The sequence below is a fragment of the Bidens hawaiensis genome, unplaced genomic scaffold, assembly GCF_021521415.1.
Source record: "Bidens hawaiensis isolate Kalapana, Puna unplaced genomic scaffold, B.hawaiensis_p1.1 tig00045050_1, whole genome shotgun sequence".
Taxonomy (NCBI): domain Eukaryota; kingdom Viridiplantae; phylum Streptophyta; class Magnoliopsida; order Asterales; family Asteraceae; genus Bidens; species Bidens hawaiensis.
In genome coordinates this window covers 22,459-33,538 of record NW_027505929.1, presented here as the reverse complement: position 1 = coordinate 33,538, position 11,080 = coordinate 22,459, and positions in this window count along the sequence as shown.

Sequence of the window (11,080 nt, the reverse complement as noted above, 5' to 3'; positions counted from 1 at the left end):
TGTTTGGAAGGAGGCCATTAGAGACAAAAAGTTTGAACTTCTGAAGCCTCAGAAAGGGAAGTTGGTAAAAGACAAAGATAGAGGGATGAGGGCAGACGGCAAACCATGGATGGTTATGAAATATAAACCAGTCCGTCATTTAAAAGAAGTGCCGATGAAGGTGATGCCCAAGAACGTCTTGAAAGACTTGAAGTGGTGGTACGTGGATTGTGAGACTGCTGAAGCGGTCATGGAGGATGAAGATGAGCAAGAGATCATGAGAGTGTATGATCCTATGCACTTGGTCAATCTGTCTCAAGCTGACTTGCAGGTACTACACGCTAAGAAGATTTTCTACATTCCTGCTTGGAAAGAGGAAGCTAAGAAGTACCAGAAGTTGGTTTCTGTATGTGTTAGACAGGTAGTGCATGCTTGAAGAGATGAAGAGAGAAGACGAAAAATTACAAGACACAAGCTTTGAAGATCAAGATATGAAGCTACTGCCAAGGGGGAGTCTGTTGGTACATAAATGTCAGTAGTTCATAGTCTAGCGTTTGTAATCGAGTCTGTAATGTAATTATGTTTTAGTTTATGATTTTGTATGTAAGCGAAGTTGTCAACAAGTTCGCTTAGGCGAACTTGTTGAACAAGCGAAGTTGTTGACAAGTTCGCCTAGGCGAACTTGTTCAACGAGCGAAGTTACTGACAACTTCGCCTGAGGCGAAGTTGTCGTGTATTTAAGTAACCTACGGGTTTACGTGAAATGAGTTGGTCAGTGAGTGTTTTGTTTAATCACGTGTATTTCAGCAAGTCAGTAGACGAGAGATCGAGTCTGTAATAGACGTGTTACAGGTTATAATATATAACGTGTTCGTTTGTATTGCGTGTGATTGTCTTACGTATTCTACGCTCGTAACTACCTACGCAGGGATTCCGCACCTGCGTATATAGCGATATCCCGTGTAAGATCCGTCCGGGAACCTACATCATGCTTGAAGATGAAAGATACAAGATTTTTGGGATTACAAGACACGTGTTTGAAGATAGAGATATGAAGCGACTGCCAAGGGGGAGTCTGTTGGTACATGATGTCAGTAGTTCAGTGTCTAGTGTCTGTAATCGAGTTAGTTGGATTTGTATTTTGTATTAAGCGAAGTTAGCTCACAAGTTCGCTTATATAGGCGAACTTGTGGAACAAGCGAAGTTAGTGACAACTTCGTCTAAACATGTTAGGCGAAGTTGTCGTCTGTTATATACGGCTAGGTTACGGCTGATTTAGAGGAATCAGTTTATGAGTTGTTCAGAGTTTTTTGTAATCGGTGATCAGTGAATCACGTGTTTCCAGTTGCAATACAACGTGTCTTTGTTTATTGTAACGTGTGTTTGATTGTGTTAACGTGTATCGTCTTCTACGCTCGTATCGTCTTACGTAGGGATTCCGCACCTACGTAGAACGAGATATTCCGTGTAGATCCGGCTGGGAACCTACACTCGACCTGTGAAATAAAACAAGCAAAAAGACATCTGTTAATAGTTCCAGAGGTGCTGCGTGTTTGAATGCTAGCAGACGGATATCCAATGATGTTCTCAGTCGGATGTCGACGATGGATTGGTAACTGTGGAATTTGCTCGACATGCTCGACTGGTGTTGCCTCAAGCTGAACGGTCAAGCTCTCTATGGGATGAAAAACGGTGGTCGCAGGGACGGAAGCACTTGGTTTATGATCAATTGCACCTTCTTCTTGATCAAACAAGTGTTCTGGAGCAATGGGACCTTCCTATAGGTCATCATAAAATGGCACAACAACGGCTGGAACAGATGTTGAGTCGGTGTTACCAAAAGCTTCATTAGGACTTGGATCAACTTGCACATTTGATGCATCAACCTCCACTGCAGAACCTTGATTATCTTCTTCTGAGGGAGGTGTGGGAACGGATTCCACCACACTAGGTTCTGCTGGAGGTGGCTCTGCATGTTCAGGTTGAACATTTTCTTCGTTGTCTGCTGACACATATGAGTCAGTATCTGAATCAGTGATGTCTTCAACAACGGGCATCTCTGTAGAATCAGCAGAGAGTTGCACAACATTGACCGGGGCTTGTTGATTTGCCACGGGTGGTATATTAAGTACAGGTGCATGAGCATCTACATTAACATCTTCAAGACCTCTCAGTACTGCTTGCATAAAAATGGACTGATCATCTCCAAGTTGAACTGGTTCAGAAACAACAGGGGAAACAGTTGGTACAACCGGTGTCACATACATTCCTCGATATTGCTTGAACAGACTTTCATAATCAAACATTCAGTCTGCACCGTTGTGTGCATCAGTAGGGTTCAATTCTTGCCAATCAAGGTTGAAAGACTCCAAAATTACTCTAGTTTTCTTGTTATACACACAATAAGCATTTTTGTCAGCAGAATAACCAACAAAGTAGCACTCATCCGCCTTTTCAGCAAACTTGGAAGTTGTTCCAGCATTGGTTTGGAGTATGGTGCAGGGACATCCAAACGTTTTGAAGAAATTCGCCCTTGGATTAGTTCCATAAAAGACTTCATAAGGAGTTTTGTTCAATCTCTTGTTTAGAAGCACACGGTTCTGGGTAAAGCTGGCAGCATTGATGGCTTCACCCCAGAAAATCAATGGAAGCTTGGAGTATGAAAACATTGTTCTAGCAGCTTCAACCAACGTACGGTTTCGTCGTTCAGTCACCCCATTTTGTTCGGGAGTGTAAGGTGCGCTGACTTGACGAAGGATTCCCTTGTTGTGGCAGAATTCATTCACGAATTTGTTGCAGAATTCTGATCCGTTGTCACTCCTGATACACTTCACTCTTTTGTCCGTTTGATTCTAAACTAACACGATAAATCTGAGTAGAAATTGTGATGTCTCATCCTTGTGTCCTAACAGAAACGTCCAACTGAAACGTGAAAAATCATCAGTAATAACCAGACAATAGGCCTTTCGACCTATTACAAATGGTTGAATTGGACCAAAGAGGTTCATGTGCAACAGTTGGAGAGTGGAGTTTATGGAATTAACAGTCTTGGGTGTGTGAGGAAGTCTGTGCTGTTTTCATTTTGAGCAAGATAAACATCTTTTAGCACAATGAAAGGATTTAACAGGCAAACCCCTCATATGGTCACCTTTAACCAACTTATTCAAGTTCTTAAAGTTAACATGACCCAATCGTCGATGCCATAAGGATGAATCGTTCTTCGAGGCCTTGGACATCAAACAAGAAGCAGCACGCATGGAATAATTACTTCTCATATCCAGAATATAAGCATCATTGTGCCTCGGAGTACGCAACAAAATCCACTCTTCGGGGACTTTAAAACCTGGTTTTAATATAAGACACTCATTTTCTGTAAACAAGGTTGAGAATTTCTTATCACAAATTTGAGACACGCTTAGCAGGTTGTGGTTGAGCTGTTCCACCAGATTGGCATCATCAAAGGTCAACGTGCCATTTGAGACCTATCCTTGTTTTGTTATCTCTCCTCATACGTCACCAACAACGGAAACATGTCCACCGTCGAATGGTTTGATATCAAACAACAGGGACTCATCTCCTGTCATATGTCGGGTGCAGCCACTGTCTAAGTACCAAATACTATTGACAGGCCTTCCAGGCTGACCCTACACACACGAACAACCAGTTAGTGGAGGGTTTCCCGAGACGCACTTGTCTTGGGAAAGTTAAACACAAAATCACCAAGTTTAATTTTGTGATTTCTGAAAATATAGTCTATTGGTGAATCGGAATCAGAAGAACACTCCCTCAAGGAACTTGAATTATGATTTCCTCGGTTTTGAAACGGTTTTCTGGATTGTCTTTGTTTTGGTTTGGGCTTAACCACAAAATCTTCTTGATTAGCTTTAGTAACGATCTTTGAAGGGTTCTTGGGCTTTTCAGCTTCAGAACCCTTTGCTAACCTCTTTCTTTCTCTTTGGGTTAGCGAAAAAGGTTTCTTTAGTTTCTTAGTCTTTTTGGGTCTGAAATCCATTTCATTGGCTGAGGAGTGAGTTTGGTGAGGCATTTCCTTAGCTTTGGGATTAACCTTAGGAAATGTCCGACCAATTGCACTGTTTAGTTCTCATTGTTGCTTGTGCCAGTTCTTGCAATGTCTTGCAAGATGAGAGGGATTTCCACAAACAAAGCAACATTTTCGTTGGTTACACTTATAGATATCATAATCACTGAAGTATATGTGATGTGACATGTGAGCATATGTGGGTGGGTTAACTTGTTTGTAATCTCTGTCTGTTTTATAATCATAAAAATGTGAACGTTGAGTAACAAAATGATTTGAATGCCTAGGTTTTTGTTTAGAATAGTAATAGGCATTATCAAATTGATCATAAAATTGAGAACTATTTTTACAGTTTGTATTTTGAGAAAATGTGGTTTTCCTAGGTGGCACATATTTACAAGAAGTACTTGGTTTTTCATTCTCAAAATTTGATTCTTGTTTTCTTGAATTCTCAATATCAAGATCAGTTGATGAGCAACTAGGACTAGTCTGTTTATCAACCTTAGCTTCTATTGTTTCATCAAAAACAGTTTCACACTCTGAATCGGATGAAGAACATTCAGTTTCATTACAAATATCTTTACAACTGTCATCACTTGAACTTTCACAAAATACAAGATTTGATCCTGACATTAAACTTCCTAACATAGACTCACAGACTTTATTACAAACAGGATTGTTAATTGACTTTGTTAGACCCAAGGTTGTAAAAGTCGTTAGGTGGTCCTAGGTGGTCGACTGGGGAGTCGCGAGTACTCGCGAGTAGTCGGGGATTACTCAAAAAATACCTTCGGAGTACTCGGCCGAGGCGGGGAGTAATCGATCTAGGCGGGGAGTAATCGGGAAGTACTCGGCCGCCTACTTAGGAGTTTTATAACATTGGTTAGACCCACACAAGACTCAAAACGGGGTTCTAACTCTCCATTTTGCTTACAACCCTGGTTAACCTTCCCACATTCACCAACATTTACATCACCTGCTACACAAGATGCATTAATGTTATACTTATCAAATGGTTGAATTGGTATCAGCTGTTTGAGAGGCAGCTGGAACAAACTTCACAGGTTTTGGTATCTTACCAACCTCGTATTCCATTTCCTCGTTTGGAAAAGTATTATAGCTAAAGTGGGGCATGCTAGTAAAATTATCATTCATCGGTGGAGGTACTGATGAATAATCATATCCTAGCTCCGTTTTAACTTTAGTACTTTTCTGGGCTCCAATAAGACCATCCAATTTTTCAGATGATGCTTCAAATCTTTCAACTTGTTTTTCTTTTTCCCTTTTATCAGAAGCATCAAGTTTTAAATTTTCAATTTCATCTTTTAATTCGTTAATTATGTTTTTATAATAAGTAACATCATGCTCCTTTTGAAAAATTTTAAGTTTAAGATTTGCCACATCATTACGATGAGTATTAATTTTCTCAACGTAAATCTTGTCAGCCTTTACATATTCAGCATTTAATTGTCAAAGTTTTGCATTTTCTTTCAAAACTTCATTTTGATTATATCTATAATATGTGACCTTGTTGATGCATGCTTGAGAACATAAATTATGATTTACCTTATCGAGTGGTGATGCATTAGAACTTGCAGCTGAAGACGAAGACGCTTCATTGTTTGAAGTGAAAGCCATGCCTGCCATGTTGAGAGGATTCTGCAGCTCTTGAAATTGATCATCCCAATCCATACCAATTTGGACCTCCATTTGGGAGACAATGGCTCTTGAGTTTGAGCTCGATTGTGTGGATGACTTCCAATTCTTGGAGTTGAGCTGCTTGGCTTCTGCACCTCATGCTTCTTTCCAGCAGCTTTGCTGTTTTCCTCTTCAGTCACTTCAGTTACACGAATATCATTGGCTGGCTTTGGTGGATTCGTGCATTCTCTCGAGAAGTGACCCATCTCACTGTAGTTGTAACATCGTAGCTTTGACTTGTCAAAACTGATCCTCTTCCTGTCTGAATCTTTGAAGCTGTCTTTCCCATACATCTTCATGAAGTTTGTAGCTCTTTGCACGACCATTGCCATCTGGTACTTAATATCCATCTTGTCTAGATCCTTTTGATTGATGTCTCTCATATACCCAATCTCAAATTGTGGTGGTAATAGATTTCCTTGCATCAATTCTTCATGGCTTGACAGAAATGCATGAACTATTGAGATGTTTGAGTCATTCAACATGGGAGTGCTTCACAGTAGCTGGAGCTTTGACTTTGCTGATTCTTTGAAGAAGAAATCCAATGTGCTTTCAAGGCTTGTTCAACAGCAGCATCAACGGCTTTCTGAAAGGAGCTTGAGTTTGATGAGTTTGATGATGCCGATTGATTGCTTGTTGAGATGAAGGCTGTCTTTGGTGGCACGGCTGGAGAGTACTTTGGAGCAGTCACTGGATACACGTTCTGCTGGGTTTTGCTGATGAAAGCAGTTGGCATAGATGATGTAGTGCTCATCCCAACTTGATTTAGAGAACTTAGATGATTGTTCATTCTCATCTGCTCGTCCATTTCAAACGACTTGATAGTAGAAATCAAATCAGTGTTCGCCATTGCGTTCAAATTGGTAGTTCTCTTGATCATGATTGTGTTTGTACTCCAACTATACGGCACAGAATTCATCAACTTGTGGTTAATTTCAGAGTTCGTGATGTTGACTGATGTGCTAAAAGTAGTTTAATATTATTAACTAAAATTACGTTAATCTAGACACTAAGTAATAAATTCTAGACTCTTAAACTTAACTAAACTACTAACCGGCAAGTGAACCGGTTGACTCTAGTACAGCTAAGTAAGTCCGGATATCGAACCCACGAGACTCTTTTAATTACGTATACTAGCTAAATTAGACTCAACTATAGACACGACTATTTATTTATTATTTGTTTAAGGGGGTTTTACTAATAAACTAATTTAAACTAATTGAGGAAACTAAAGACAGCTAAACTTATAACTTGGACTTACTTCCGATGATGATGAACAACCACCTAGGCTAGAATCCCCTAAGTTTTAGTTATGAATTAACCCGGGAGAATACTTAGTTATGGAACTAGGATCGTAAAATAGATGCTTAAGAGAAAACCCGAACACGACCCCTGACCCTTCTCAAGAGACACCTATAGGTTTCTAATAAGTTTTAACGCACACCAGTATTAAAAATCAAGTTTCCCTACGGTCACCTAATTAATTACAAACTAGTTCTTTTATACGAAATCCTACCTTACAGCGCATAAATCAAAGCAGTCTAATATATTCAATTGACTTGATAGACAAAGTTAATAAATCAAAACCTAGACGGACTCCTTACGAAGAACTAAATCTAGCAATCCTGATCAACAATGACCTATCAATAACCTGGCACCTTACAGCTATTTAGGTTAGCAGCACACTTAGGTTTATTTAATTAAATAATATTATTCCTATGATATTATTCGAAATCAATCATAAAATAGTAAAAAACACAAAGTAGATGACCTAATAGAAACCTATCATAATGACAAACAATAATCAAGGCAACTATGGAATAATAAAACTCAACAAACAATCCTAAGCACGCATATGCATCAATTTAATATAATTAAACCTTTTATTAGTTCATAAAACCATAACGATAAATAAATCCCAAGTAAAAATCAAACATCAACAAAGGTTCATCATAAGCCTAGGCAGTCTATAAAGTTTAGCCTAGTATGGTAAAATCAAACAAAACAATAATAAAGGAATTCATGGTGAAAAATAAAGGAAACGAAATATTAAAGGCGATAAGACCCATGGTCTTCGTTCTTAATCAATATGCTCGCCACCGTGTGATTCCAAGCCTCCAAAACCTCCAAAATATCACTTTTAGAGCTCCCAATTTCGTCCCAGTTGGCTAGGGTATTCAGGTTATGTTTAAGGTTGAGTTTAGAGGTGTTTAAATAGGTTTTCTGGGCCTAAAACAGGTAAAAATCGAAGTTTCTGGACTCAGATCGCCGCCGCGCCGCGCGACGGGGAGGCTGATATTGGCCGCACAGCGCTCCGGCAAAGTGGGAGGGGCCGGGCTGACGGGTCCGGTTCAATTCTGATGCGGTCCGGTTCGTTTCCTGATGCTCCGGTTCAATTCTGATGCGGTCTGGTTTAATTCTGATGCTTCGGTTCACCGTTTTGGCTTGTTTTAGCTCATTTTTCGTTCTTTTTAACCACGATAAACCTCCGGAACCTACATTATTCAAATATGTTAGTAATATACAAATTCTAATAAAACCGAACATAAACTAATAAAATATTAAATAAAATATACAAGGGATTTATGTATATTAAGCATTATATCATTGACACTAGCAGCTCTTATTCTAACCGTCAACTTTTCAAACCTCTTCAACAAGATAAACACAGCTTCACCTTGACGATGGTTGAACATATTGAATTCCTCTTTCAACAGGGCTTTCTTGTTTTCTCTAATTTAAGCATTGCCCTCAATCTTCTCAACAAGTGCATCCCACAAACCTTTAGCACTTCTATGTTCACATAGAGTCTCGGTAATCTCATTTGAAAGACAAATGGTCAGAGTGAGGCATGTTCTCTTGTCTTGTTCTAACAGGGCCTTATCATCATCATCGTAGTTTTCAGGAGTCTTCAGTTGTTCCCCAGCTTGAGTGACAGTCACGGGAACATGAGGACCTTGTTCAAAGCATCTCATTAAGTCAGAGTCAATCAACGAGATAAAGTTCATAAACCTCCATTTAAAATCAGCATAGTTATCATTTAGTGTCATATACTTTGGAGGCTTAGTAGGTGTTCCCACTTGGTTCTCTAACAATAAATACCCCTTCAACAGTTCTGAATCAGTACTAGCCATGGTTGCAACAGTCTCAAACACTTAAAAATCCTTAAACAGTTTTGAAATCTAACTCAGACAAAAATTTTGGGCGAAACAGGCTTATGCGACGCGAAAAAGTTTAAACAAGCGAAGCGAAAAATTATCATAAACAGTAATGCGAAGCGAAACTGTTATGTGAAGCGAAACAGTCACGCGAAGCAAAAAAGTCAAGCGAAGCGAAAGACTTATGCGATGCGAAAAAGTCTATGCGAAGCAAAATGACTTTATGCAAAGCGGAAATCTTTCTGATGCGAAAAAGTTCAGTTTTCTAGAAACAATCTTTCTAGGGATCTGTCCACCTAATTTATCAGATCTGGTCAAAAGTTGGTACACTGACTTTTATGCCATGCGATGCGAAATTCCTAACTTATCATTTTTAACAAATTTTAAGCCCGTAACTTTGATTTTAACACTTTTGAACCCAATATTTTTAGATCTAAAGCTAGTACACTTGTTGTTTTTCACAATAACACTTTTTAAGACATGTTTATCAACTTGAGACCGATACTTTTTGTATTTTTTGTTGTTTTTCTTGTTTTTGTGGTTTTTCTTTGCAAGAAGCCTTCTTTTCTTTTCACAAGATCAAAACCCAAGGTTGTGATCCAAAAACCCTCAACTAGTGAGCCGAAGCTCTGATACCAATTGTAGGTCCCGACGCGAGTGGATCTAACAACGTTTCTTGGATCAACCGAGCTTAGTGCTAGCGGAAATCACACTAAGCCACCTAAGAGGTCTCGGATGTTGAGAAGTTATTTTCGATTTTAGAGAGAGAGAGGAGAAAGCTTGAGAGAAAAAGTAGAAAGTAAGTAAGTAAGTAAAAGTTAGGAAGTTTGGCAAAAAGGTGTTTGTTTCTCAAGGCATGCTCCTTATATATAGAGGAGCATGCATGAGAAGTTACTTTATTTCTAAGTGCCCAATGGGCTTGTTTACATTTCCCTTGGGCCTATTTCCTTTGAGCCTAAACATACAAATATAGCAATAAAGCCCAATCAATACAAAAGACTAAATACACAAAAAGGGACCTACCCGACGCGGGTGGATCTAACAACGTTTCTTTGATCAACCGAGCTTAGTGCTAACGGAAATCACACTAAACCACCTAAGAGGTCTCGGATCTTGAGAAGTTGTTTTCGGTTTTAGAGAGAGAGGAGAAAGCTAGAGAGAAAAAAGTAGAAAGTAAGTAAAAGTTAGGAAGTTTGGCAAAAAGGTGCTTGTTTCTCATGACATGTTCCCTATTTATAGAGGAGCATGCATGAAATTACTTAATTTCTAAGTACCCAATGGGCTTGTTTACATTTCCCTTGGGCCTAAACATACAAATATAGCAATAAAACCCAATACATACAAAAGGCTAAATACACAAAAATGGACCTAGCAAACGTAAGAGAATTTTGTTTGGTTTATAATATATGATATATGATATAATGGAATTTTATGCAATTATGATGCTCTTATATTTGTAAGTTACTTTTATATTCTAGTTGCAATATGAAGTTTAGAAATTATGTTAGGTTTTGTATGTAATATGATGTATGTGTTTGAATGTTACACCTGAAAAGGGATATGTATGTGTATGGCATGACCCACATAGGTTGGGCATGCGTGTAGTTCATATGTTGTTAATCACTTACACATACAAATGATGCATATATGTAGGACTATTAAACAATTGTATCCGTGAATAATTCATCTGAAACTGCAAATAGAATTTCGTTTATTATGGCACATCAAAATGTTTAAAAATTCTTCATCTGGATGAAGAACACAAAGAGAATCTGGGATAAAGATATGCTATATTGATTCCAGTAACAAGATGGTTTGATTATCAACATGTTTTGAATAATATAGTTTTTAATAAAAAAAACATTTGAAAAAGAAAAAAATAATTTGATAACTGTTTCATTATTAATTAGTTATTAAATATAAAAAACTGGATTTTTAATAAACTACCCATGCAATTAAATAAATAGAAAAATAAAAGGAAATTATTTGATTGCTTAAGAGGACTTCTCGCACTTCTCGCTGTAAAAGTAACTCTGAAATGAACCAATACCTATATATATATATATTACAATAATGACTCAGACACCTAGGATCACTCTGGCAATGGATCACCCTTCCGCATGAATAATAGAACTTAGGGACCTAGCCCGCCGATCAGAAGAAAGCCCACAACTGAAATGAAAAAACCTTACAGGCAAGACTCGAA